Genomic DNA, 13,416 nt, shown 5'->3' on the forward strand with positions numbered 1-13,416 from the left:
GACTGTGGTGCTCAAATGTTGTACATTTGAGTTGGAACTACTACGACGCTTTATAGCAAGAAGTAAAATTTTGAAGCCAAGCACCTCCGCCCTCCTTGTTTCTATATCAGGGGATTTCAGAGACACTTCTAAACTGTCCTTGCGATCAAACACATCAACTGGATTCTTCACTTAAGACGACACCAACCAGGCAGGAATCGTTTATCTGCTTGACAGCACAAAAACCCCMCCAAAACAAAACAAAAAAAACCCAAACATCACACTAACGGTTGCAAACAAGAAACAAATGAAAGATTCAAAAACAATTCCAAAGCGACGGCCAGCGAGGAACTTTCTTCCAAGCTTTCTCGATACTTATTGCCAACACATTTTCACAAAGACAAACMGCAGTGCGAATGAGAAAGCAACACCTTCACCACATGTTGTGCCTTCACGGTCTAATGCTCCAAAGCCCCCTGCAAGCAAATCTCATATTTCATCTCTCACAGCGTGACCCTGGTCAGATGAAACTGGCTTTACCTTGAGCGCGCAGCAGAAGGAGGAATCCTCTGAGTCACACAGCAGATCAATAGCGACAATAGTAAATAAGGTGGCCTGCGGGTCAAAAAGTCTCCTGTCTTTGTTCTCCAATTGACTAGTTCCTGGAAGCTGAAACCATAAGGAAAGTCTCCCACCATACATGCTTAAGCAGTTATTATGACCAGTGTAATCTGGAAGCACTTGGAGGGTCTTGATGTCTTCTCTTGTTTTCTTCCGACAGCTTTATTTGTTCCCCTGTTAATCCCCTCAGTTCAGTATCTTTCTAATCCTGAACAGTCAGGGTCTGGCCAGGATGCTGACCTCAGACAGAATGGATATTATTGCTTTCCTGACTGAAACTGATTTTCTTGCAAGTGTTTATTTTTTTTCCAAAAGCGTCTTATCCTGCAAGCAGACCTTCAGCAGGAGATTTAGCAATGAATGATAARGAAACATTTAATGACAAAGCAATAAAAAAAGGGGGAGAGAGAGAAAAAGAGAGAGATACTAYGCTSTGGTAAACACCACACCATCAAACAGATGATTTTTAGAGAGAATTTAACTTTAAATCAAATTCCAGGGTTGAAGCAATCACATCAATCAATTTCAATTAATTCCTTATGAGTTTTTAAATGCTTCACAAATCTGACATTAGGAATTTTAAAAAAGACTGAAGTTGARCATAGGCCGGCTRTTCAACATAACAGTTCTATATTTATTCAAAGTGTGAAGGTAGTTTCCTCTCCACAGCCACATCTTGTCAAAAAAGCTAAATGGGTACAACTTTAGGCAAAGAGGTGATACAGAAAAAAAAAAGAACAGAGGCCAGAAATGAAACCTCAACTTTAAGTGAAAACTGTTCCAAGATCCACAAATCAACCAACATGTTTTGGTTATTCGGATGCTGGATTATTTTGTACCTAACTTTTTTTCAGGAGTCAAAAAGAGCCATCTGCCACATGAAATTCATATCTATGCAGCTTTTGTACCCTCCTTAGGGACGTTTCTTAGGCTCAAGTTAATTTTGGCAAATATACAAGTTCTTTCATAGGTCTGCAGGGATTGCTAAGCATCTTAGGATAAATTACTTTTTTAAAATTTTGGTTCCCTGCATCATGGTATTTTTAGTTTTGTTAGAAAATAACAAACCCAAACACTTAGTGCCAGAGATACAAATAACAAAATTATCCAATGAGGGCAGTTCAATTCTCTAAATTWATCTAAATGAATGACAGYCAAAATTTAAGATGTAATTAAAGGCAAATGCAGAACAAACTRCCATGGACGACTTAGAGGTATTTAATATTTTTAATGAGTAAAGTTCAAGATTAAAATCAAACACACTTTAAAGATCTTTTCAAAAGYCTGCACAAACACCTTGTTCTGTGGGGAAGCACTGTAACAGTCAATATCTACCAGCAGGTGATCTCTCAGAGAGACATTGGTCTTATCTGAGCTTGTACCACTCATATTTAATATTTTAGCTAGTCTACAGGAAGATTAGAATTATCTGCATTTCTGACATTCCCACAATGTTTCTTTTAGATTAGGCTTTTCCTGGTTGGTACCGATTTCAGTCTAAGGACTGACCTTCCATAGCTCATATTTTCATGGATTCTGTTTTTCTTTCCCTGCGACAGACTGGCGACCTGTCCAGGGTGAACCCCGCCTCTCGCCCGGGACGTTAGCTGGAGATTGGCACCAGCAACCCTCCCGACCCCTTTAAGGGACAAGGGTGTAAGAAAATGGATGGATGGATGGATGTTTTTCTTTCCTAAGAAGTATGGGCAATGTATTGGGGAAAAGAAAAAAAAGTGCTGTAAGTTCTCTAGGTTAGAACAGAACAGGAAAAATAGGCACTCCGTGCATGTGGAATCTAATAAACTTTTCCCCCCATGCATCAGTCTCAGTTGTGTGTTTTTATTGGCGCACTTAATTAATGGTTGTGTTGTGTCTTCATTCTTCCATGCCTCATCTGCTGCCTCTTGCTTAAAGTTTGAGATTGCAGATAAAACCATTAAACCCATCACTGCAGAACAGTTTGCTTCACATTTTTCAAACTAAGCAGGTTTATAATAAAATGGGGGCAAATAACGCCCAAAAAATGGTATATTTATGAAGCTCAAACTCATTTAAGAGAAAAACAAAAATGAAGGCAAACTCTCTATTTGTTTTTATTTATCTACTGATCGAAATGACAGCTGAAAGAATGCARTAAATCACTGGTACGTCTTGCAGCTATCACACAGACAAATTACAACCAGAAGAATCACCAAAACATCTACCTCTGCAGCCTTCAGTAAAACAACRACCTCCAGAATGAACCCGAACACATAATATTCCTGCAAAAATATTTTTGCAGCCTTTGCGGATTTGGAAATCTGTGTAAGCCTGAGCTTCAGGCTCTTCGACCCGAGCACAACTGCTGAGAGTGGCAGGGAGGGAGATGACATAAAGCTGGGAGGCAAACCGCTAATGGAGTGTCCTTTATCAAAGGGCCTCTCTCTATCACATCAACTTCTGCCACAAGTGGAACCAGCCTYAGTTCGTGTTTGTGGCACATACAATTAGTTGTTTATCACACTGGGACAATGAGGGTAGAGGAGGGGGGGGAAGAAATAGGGAGGTATTGTTTGATTAGCAACTGCAATAACATTGAAACATTAAATCTTTGGTTTAAAGAACGGCCAACCCACTTTAAAAGAAACTTCGGTCTTTTCAATCTTGTGTTTAAAACTTGTTTTCATCTCGCTCTCCATTAAAAGCCAGGGTGTCGGGGAACATTATGGAAACCCTTTKATTTGTTATGACCTGCATTTAGAGAGGACAAAGAGAAATYGTGACTGGTTCTGRTTGCCAATGAGTCAGGCAAGACCTAAAAACAGAAACAGGTTGCCCTGAGAACAACACCACTCGGAGTGGAAGTTGTCACTGAAGGAAGACGACCCAGCACGTCAGTGAAGTGCTTGAAGAGAAAGTCAGAAGACGATAAAAATCTAAGAGGTATGCCGGCTGTTCACGCAAGGTCTCACTTTTATCACTTCGAAAGATAACGGTGGATTACAACAGTGAGTGGATTACAACAACATTTCTCCAGGTACATTTTTGTCTGGTGTGTAACGCCGATTCCATTTTACGTTTTGCTACAAACGATAGCACTCCATCAAAACATGCTAGTGATATTACAATTAGTGTTGAAACAAAGTAAGGATCAAACACAGAGAACTGATATGAGACCAAGACTTYGTCAAAAGTGAAAATTCTTCAAGATTTGCCTTAGAAAATGTTTGTAGCACAACTTATCTGCTCCGCTCACAAGCCACATAATTCTCACATTTTCTTAGCTACCGTGTCCTTGTTTGCTCTTGCTCCAATGCAGGAAGTTCTGCTAACATTAATATATCCTCTACCCGGGGGATGGAAATTCATTTTGTGGAGATAAGGCGGGAAAGAAAGCAAGTGAGATAAAATTGGTTTAAGATAATACACAGTATATAAAATGGGGGTGGAAAAGTTGGCAAAAMAGTGAGGAAAAGATTATGCAAGTCAACGTTGGAATAAAGATGATACAAACTTTAATCAGAGAGCAACAAGACTTGTCATGTGCAGATTATGTGCAGATTTTAGAGGTATTCAGCTTTTCTTCCCCCCTCCCCCGAGAAGCAGTGAACAGTTACTAGGTGCCACGTAATACATTTAGGTAAAGTGATTTGTAATAGCGATCACCTTTTCAAAAGTCTTACTAATGTTTTAGTGGTAGCTAAATAAGTAAACATCTGTGGGGCCACAAAACCATGCCAGTGCTATATTCAAATCAGGGCAATTTATTTTGGGTCAATTGTCATAGACCAAAAACTGAACAAAGTAGGCCAATGATCGATGAAGTACAACAAAGCTCACTGAGTGGGCAATGCTACAAAGAAAACAATCACTGTGATATAAAAAAAATATAATTAAGGATTAAAATGATTATGATTTTAATTATACAGAGGAAAAATGTCTAATTGCCCCAAATGCCGTAAAAGAAAAGCAGGCCACCAACCAGTGAATGAACCACAAGTACTGGAGAAGTTGAGGAACAAATAAAACCTATGTATTTCCTTCTAACAGCTAAAGGAAAATAATCCATGTCCCTCATTAAAAAAACAAAGAGGATAACAGGGATGGTGGGGAGGCAAAGTGTTATGTTCAGAACCGGTTTGTTTTTGCTTTTAGAACAGACACAAATCAAATTTGTTTTCAGAACAGACTCCTAGTTTTACTCGACAAGTCTGAGTTGTGGTGCGTAACCATCACAGCAAGTATGATGCTCATTACAACTTTATTTATTTAATTTWTTTATGTGCAATACAGAATTAAATGCTGCCGAATAAACACAGATAGCTCCATAAGTGAGAAGGTTCAAGTCAAGGATGACTGGAGAGACAAAGGTTAACTGAATGTGGGAGTAACATACATTCAGTGCATACATAGCAGCTTCTCAGAGACTCGACAGTTTGCCATTAGATTTAAATGTGGAAAGATGTGAATGGGATTAAATATCCCTGTGCTGAGTGCAACTAAGTATTTGGACAATTGTAGGTCCGCTGGACAAGTAAATTCAAAAATAGTTTTAGAGATAAACTGTAATCTACAACTTTGGTAAACTCTGACCCGATAATTAATATTTCAGACTGTTACTGTTCTTATGAGCTGCAATAAAGTGAAAAATATTAGAGGTGTATGCCCTAGATTTTTACAATTTTATTTAAAAAAAAAGTTGTTATCCTAAACTGTCTGTAGCATCTTAACTAACATTTCTAAATTAGCTGTGCTTTTGTACATCTCCCACAAAATATAGATCCTTAACTCAGATAAGGTTTATAAAGCCTAGATGTTCCATTACAGGTAGAAGTTGAATGTTTAAACAGACAAATCAGAGCTTTGTTGTACTCTGTTCAGCCTTCTTGTTAGCTGCTGAAAGTCCTGCTCTCTCTTGTTCCTTTGAAGTCTGTAATAATTGCACATACATACATAATTGGCGCTAAACTTAAAATGAAAAGTTGGATCTTTCTGACATTTTTACAACGGAAGGTTTTGAAATTGCAAAAATAGAAGAACTAATTTGACAGCTTTTCTCCACACTTTACTCCACATTATTCAACATCATCAAAAAACAAGCTAAGAAACATTAAACATTTGCAATATCAAATGTTACATTTAACTGTAGTTTGAATCTACAGTCCCCTAACTCACTGATCACAGAAATAGATTAAAGTCTAAAACCTCAACAAAATAGACAGCGAGCTTTGGCACTATAAACACACGACCATTGTGTTGCTGCTGCCGAGCAAAAACTAACAAATTGACACAATCGATGTGCTCAGAATAAACAAGATTCTTTTGTTTATGTCTTTCCATAAAACTGTCCTTGTGGGATTCCTTCCGCCTACGTGACGGCTGTTCGGTAAAGTAGGTGGGCTATAAAATATGTGCATGGAAACAAATAAATGTGGCTGCAGAAAGCATAGCAGACATCCTTTTGAAAGTGGTGTGAGCGACCACAGTCAGTGCACGATGAGTCTGATTAAATCCCCTCAWACTTGCATTTTATTGGGAATTTTTTTCAACAGCTAAACCAACAAGGTAATCAAAACATGATAAACTATTAAAACTGTGGCATGTATTTCTGCAAAGCAGAATATTACAGATGGAACTACCATATTCTCGGAGGCTGCATAAGACCTGCCACTGGGGTGGAGGTTCACCTTCCAGCAGAAGAACAACCTTCAACATACAACAAAAGGATCTTCTTGATACAAACGTATTYATGTGTTAGAGTGGCCTCGTCAAAGTCATGTTGTAAATCCAATTAAAAACCTTACAGAGAGACTGAAGCACTGACATTCTGAGTTGATTGAGCTATTTTGCAAAACAGAAAGGGCAAAAAATGTCAGCCTTTTCAGAATATGATATATATATGTAAACATCTTTTCATACAATACAATTTCATATAATACAGTTATATTCAAATAAAATAATGTTTGTGACAAATACTTTTGCAAAGCGGCGTAAACCTTTCAAGGATCACAGCGTATTCTTGCTCTTGCTCAGCCTGAAAAAGTTGATCTTRCGAAGACAACCTTTGTTAGACTTCACACCCCCGTACCAGACGTGGGGTCAGCGACCTCGGCTCGTATTGCTGACCTGACTAATTAGAGGTTAAGTGACAGGGCAGTGTAGCGGAGCTGACCTGTGGATGTGGTGAAAGTGCTCTGATTATAGGGTAAGACTGCAGTGAAAAGTGGGGAGGAACAGTAAAGCAGCGACGAACATAAAGTTCAGCTTCTCTGCGCCATTTCAGTTTATTTCGCCAGTTTGCAAATTTGTTGCTGGGGAAACTTTCAACATGTGGCTTCAAGTGAGGGCGAAGTAGCCATGTTGTGATATGTGACCTTGTTGTGCCGACGCGGTACAAGCAGCCATTTGCATAAACTCCAGATTAMGTTTGCAAGTGATTCAGGGTTTAATGCTTTAGAAGCAAAATTATTAGAAACTTTACACATGTGGCGATCTATAAAGTTTGTAAACTAAGCCAAATCACTTACTTCCAACATCTGACTGTTGGCTGCTGCAGTAGCTCTCTGTAACATCTCTTAACTCATCATGTCGCCTCTTGTGTTGCTGCTGGTGCTGTCAATTACTCACATTGGTGAATTCAGAATCTTTATTTCAGTCAAGCCTAACCGAAATACAAACACACACACAGAAGCGACGTCCACGTTTGAATTTTCCAACTTTCTGAGCACACATTTTGTTGATCCTCTGCAATTTTTTGCTTAGTGGCCCGTCAGCAGGAGAAGGCGAACAGAACGGTGCCTGGCACCGAAACTGACAAGAGGTCAAAAACATAAATTTTCATGAGACGTCTGCATAGCTGTAGGACACGGCTATCTGACCAATTACCTCCCTCTTTCTTTCATGCCTTCCTTTTCTTCCTGCACAAAGTCCCTCATTCTCAACATTTTATTGCAGATTTACAGTAAACAGGCCATAAATCTGAACGCCTTGCATCATGATGGAGCGAACAACAAACGTCTTGTGAGCTTGCGAGTTTGCATGCAGCTGAAGTTTTAGCCTTCATTACAAAACATCTGTTTTCTGACATTCAGCTTGTAAAAAGGATTATAATCTGGATACAACCCTTAAGTAATAATAATAATAATAATAATAATAATAATAATAATAATGCATAACAGTGGAAAAACAGAACTGCTAAAACTGACAAAATATCTTTAAAATGGACTGGAAACAAATGTGTAACTTACCATTTTGTTTTAAGAACATGCCTAATTGTTTTAACAATGTGCATATAAGCGGATCAGAAAACCGCAGCTGGTTCAAACATAGCAATAACATCTTTATTGGAGGGGAAAAGTTCTCTCCGAATCTTTGCTCTCAATAATACTGACAATGAAATGTCAATGCAATCAGATGAGATTTAGTTTGTTTACTGGAACTGTTTACCGCATCACAAGAAAAGAAAAAAAAAAATCAATGACTCAACAGCGTGAGCTTTAAGTCAATAGCAATATGCTTTAACGGGTTGATTTTTAATGTTTGCCAGTCCTGAATAATTGTAGTATGTCCAAAACATTCAAGTCATTTTAAAAAATAAAAATAAAGTTCTCAATAAATGATCAGCAAAAATAATCAGATTTTTTTTTCTTGTTTTTTACATTTACAGCCAAAGTCATTTTGTTTTTGTGTGTCTTTTTTTWAATTTTTTTACCATTTTGTTATGGACCATCACAGATTCTTAAAATACACAGGAGCTAATTGTTATAAGGTGACAAAATGTGAAAAAATAAAAAAATAAAACAGTGTGAATACTTTTTCAAGTCACATTTCTACTTTCACACGTGAATAATTCCTGCACAAAAAACAAACAAACTGAATGACCCACMAGTATCAGAGGCTGAAAACCTAACAATTCAGCCAAATAAATTTAAAGCCACACATTAGGGAGGAAAAGGGAAAAGAAACCAAGTCCCCTCTCACTTCTACGTCCTCTTCCCTCTGATTCCTTCCCTTTCTTCCATTCATTGGCAAAGACAAAACACAGTCCTGCAAAGTGCTAGCAAAACAAATCCATCTCTCCTCTTTTCTTCCGTTTCCCTTCAGCAGTAGTTACTCTCTTCTCCTTAAGGAGGCTCAGAGCTTTGCAGAAACCCGCTGCAACCGCTAAAAGGTGGAGATTTTAGGAAACAAAGTAGATTAACTGCAGGAAAAATGTCCCCCTCCCCCGCTCACATCAGCCAAGACAAACACACGTCCACCTGTTTTTCAAGACCCACCTTAAGAGAAGCAGCAATCTGCCTGAAACTGCTGGAGTTCTTTATTTCCTCATAAAAAATGGATGGACAATTTGTCACAATTACTGCAGAAATAAAACCCAATAATACAACATGATAATTATACATCTAAAACCTGACAGGTTGGTGCTTAAATATTGTGTGTTAGTTTGTACGTCAGTTCGTACTTCACTCTGTTTCCAGACTGAGCTGACGGTGCTGAAACAGATGGCWAAAAAAGGTTTACCTACACACACACGCACAACAATCTATGCTCTTCATCACTCTTTTCTGCTTCGACTGATTCCCCYCCGCCTCATCCGTCAAAAGAAGCTCTGTTAATGGCCAGCAAAAAAAGCACTCAAAAAGGTCAGTGTCMTGATAATCTTCTCATCCCCTTCTGCGTCAAAAACACACCCTGGATTTGCCTTGATTTGCTCAAGCTTTGTTTAAGACCAAGCATCCGGGTGAACGAAACACACGACGCCTCTGGTGTGAACATGTAAAAAAAATAAAAATAAAAAAAAAACAGCTGGACAACTTCAGCATGATTGCTACCAATTATACCAGGATATCAGTATAGAAAATAAAACTTCAGGACGAGGCTCCAAGCATTTGGCTGAAACAGTTTATTTTAAACCTTTTTTTTTTTTTCTACCACAGCTACAAGAAAACCTTGCAACTTAAACTAACTCACCGGTTGTAGCAGTAGCCTTTTACAGGTTTCCTCAAGTGACATGATGTTGCCATCACCGTGTTTCACCATGAGGATGTTGTGTTTAAAGTTATGAATGTGTCCCCCCCGTACACATTCCCCCCAAACCTCAGTTTTGCAGAGAACCTTTGGATACTGCAGTCATGTTGCAAACGTTAAATTTGATCTCCAACGGCTTTTCCTCAGCAGTTTTATTTATTTATTTATTCTTGTATCTTCATAAAGACCCGATATGTTGAGCAGCTGAATTTACACTGAGGTTAAATTACACACAGGTGGACTTTATTTATTCACTACATGGCATCTGATAGCAATGCATGACAAAGTTCTTCAGATATTATTTGTATTTTACAATTTTCTTCCACTTTGTGGTTGTCTATCCATTAAAATACAAAAACATTTCCCACACAGCACTCCCCAAGACTTGAACTACAAAAGTGTCAAAGACACAGACACTGCTCAGAAAAGAGTGCAAAGTAAACTTTTTTTACTTTGTATGAGTGTATGAGTCATTACTTAAACACATCATGTCTTTCCTAAGTCATCTGCATGCACCAGCCCTAAACAAGTGTAATATTACTTACTAAATCTATCTACCACTGTTAATAAGAGCACATCTACGAGTGTGCATGGGATAAAGCAGGAAAATGTTGACAAACACTTCTGTACACATCAGCTGTGTGTGTACATGTGTGTGTGTGTGGGGGTGTGCGCGCGTGTGTGTGTGTGCATGAGGTGGAGCCCACAATGAATTATTTGTTTCGAAGGAGAGACGTTTCCTGCTTTTCAGAGCGTCTGTTCCTCCCTCTGAGGCTGTGAGTAAGTTGTCCTCCTGCTCTGCTAGCCTGATCAAATTGGCTGATTTGTAATTTGCCTGGTGACATTTATAATGCCCAAAACCAACAGTGTTTAAATACTGATTCATTGCACGTTTTTCTTCCATTGATGAATGTGTAGAACTTGTGAAATTTACGAACGATGAACAAGCCTGCTGTTTGTTTCACCAGCGGGTCCCCGTTTCCCCCCCACTACATGCTCACTGTGTCATCTATAATCGTGTTTTTCCCACTTTTCCTGGATGTCTGCAGAAAAACCAAATTGAGGAGAAACCAAAGTGCTCACTTCCTCAACCATAAAAAAGATGCATGCAGTGTGAGGAGGAATGCAAAGCTTCTGCAGCTTATACAGCCAGGTAAAAAAAAAAGAAAAAAAGAAACAAAAAAATGACCAATTTCTTGCTGATTGTGCCTATGGTGGAGTAAAAAAGGAGCATTAGTTTCCTGTAATATTTACAGCTKCATATAATTTTTTTTTTCATAAAAATGCTCTCTGCATTCTTAATCAATAGAAGTAATGGCTCTGGTATTTTAAAATGACTATGACTGTGTGGGTTCTACACATTTTTATGAGCACATGAGGCACACAGTTACACTAAAAGAAAATAACATTTCTAAGCAGGGCCCTCATGTTTTAATCAAACTGTGTTTTTTCCCCACACAGAGAAAGTAGTTTTGGAACAGGATAACAGCTGAAAGGAAGCAAGATTGTTGCGGCTAAATTCTGACTGCATTTGTTGATTTTGGTTGTGTTAATCCTGCACTTAACTGGCCAAGAAACTAAATACCTTATAAAAGCAGCTTAATTTTGGCTAAAGTACATGTTATATATATACATATACATATATATATTTAACCTACCTCTGTGTGCCTGGTTGGGATTTAGGCACCAAATGTGCCTCAACAACACAAGCCCTAGTGAATCAGGTGAAAATGTGCAGATGATCAAGCAACAAAGCAAAGCCTGCACAAAGTCTGATAAATTTATCAGACTATGGGCTGAGGTGAGGCATCTCAGAGTTTCACAGAGCAGAAAACAATCAGGCTGCAGCTCTTTCTTTACTGAACTATTGCCGAGTTCTTCCAGGAAGTGGATGGAAAATGAAGCAGGAGGACTATTTCTTTATTTGTCAACCCTCGCCTTTTTCGCAAATAAACAACTGGATGTTCTGACAGGAAAATGATCCCAGACATAAAATGTTATAAATMTACAACCCAAACTGACCAATTTAAATGAGCAATCTTTGACAAGAAGAGTGGCCAAATGTACAACAGTGACAATGCCAGAAGCTCGTAGAAGTGTATTATTTCCCTTAAACTTGCTATAAACTCTAAAAAGTGTATGTGGGCTGCAGTTCATCTTATGGACTTATTTACATTAATTGCTCTTAAATCTTTTGCTATGACAACTTACTTTTTCGTGTTTGTTTAACTCAAAACTTACAAATCTTTAACCTAAAGGAACTTTTCACTTTGACTTTACTTAAAACAATTGAGTTCAATGTTGTATCCTATGTCTGACCAACTCAATGTATTATGATCATCCAACTCAATTCATTAAGTCCTTCCATCTCAATTTGCTAAGTTTTTATAACTTAATTCATAAGGGGGGTTAACATGACAAATTTAAAACACTCTTACTCAAACCATTTATTTGTTCTAATAAACATTTAAAATCTCTTTGACTTAATTCTACAGAAAGTCAACTCAAACTTTTAAGTAGTTCCAAACTAAATATTTTGGGCTGCAAACTTCATAGTTTGCAGCCTAATACTCTTTTTACAGTGTCCTCTAAATACACCAATTTAAAAGTTACAAATCTTTTCCTTAAATGACCTTTTTACTTTGACTTTACTTTAAATAATTAAGTTCGATACCATATTTGTATCCCACGTCTGACACCATGACTCAAGCTYATCAGGGTTAGACCCTGGTAAGCAACCGAGGCTCTGTGGGTAGAGTAGTCGTCTTGTGATCGGAAGGTTGTAGGTTCGATTCCAGCTTCCTCCTGTCACATGTCGATGTGCCCCTATGCAAGGGACTTAACCCCAAATTGCCTACCGATCAGCGAATCGGTGTATAAATGTGTGAGCGTTTGAAAGTGCAAATGGGTGAATGTGACTCTAGCGTAAAGCGCTTTGAGTGGTCAAAATGACTGGGAAAAGCGCTATTTAAGTTTAGTCCATTTACCATGTTTTGAAGTAAACTAAATAATTTGAGTAAGACTGACTTAAATCTGTTATCTTAAACATACTTAATACATTTGTTTAAAAAAAATKTACAAATTGTGTTGGATGATTATAATATATTGAATTGGTTAAACTTAAATTAAGTTGGTTCAACTATTTTCTTTTTTCTTTTTAGAGTATGATATTTACTCAAATATCAGAGAGGGTGTATTTAATTTAAAGCCTCTGTGGATAAAAAGGAATGACTTATTCCAACCTTGAAATTGAACAGTTTAAATGTGTCACTGAAAGCCCAAAACTAACATGACATATATATGCTGATGGCAGGTGGGTGACCACTACCGGCCAGCACCGCATACGTAAAAGGTGGAAACAATAGACATATGGGTTGATCTTACTACACTGCACTCCAGCACACAGGGAGCCATTTTCTGCACGCCTTGTGCTCTGAATTATTATCCCCACCGTAGCTTTGCAAACAGAGGACCCCTTCGAGAGTACGCTTTCGACGGCACAGACTCCATCAATTTTGGTTATTCTGCGAGGAACAATAACATCGATTTTTCAGTTTGGAATTTGTGGAACGAATCAGAACCCGTCTTCACGCGGCCCTCCTCCGGCAATCCGCGTTTAGCCTGTGAGGCTCGTTTAAGACGCGCAGCCTGTGCACATTACACCTTCCCATTCATCCCCACATCTCAGCCACCTCTGTAATGAGCAACAAATGCATACAGTGTTAAAAAAAAAAAAAAAAAAGACCACAGACACACACATGCAAAAACTCACAAAGGACCAACAAGCTCATTTCTTGCATATGTCCCTTC

Source organism: Poecilia reticulata, linkage group LG19 (assembly GCF_000633615.1).
Source record: "Poecilia reticulata strain Guanapo linkage group LG19, Guppy_female_1.0+MT, whole genome shotgun sequence".
In the NCBI taxonomy this organism is placed as follows: domain Eukaryota; kingdom Metazoa; phylum Chordata; class Actinopteri; order Cyprinodontiformes; family Poeciliidae; genus Poecilia; species Poecilia reticulata.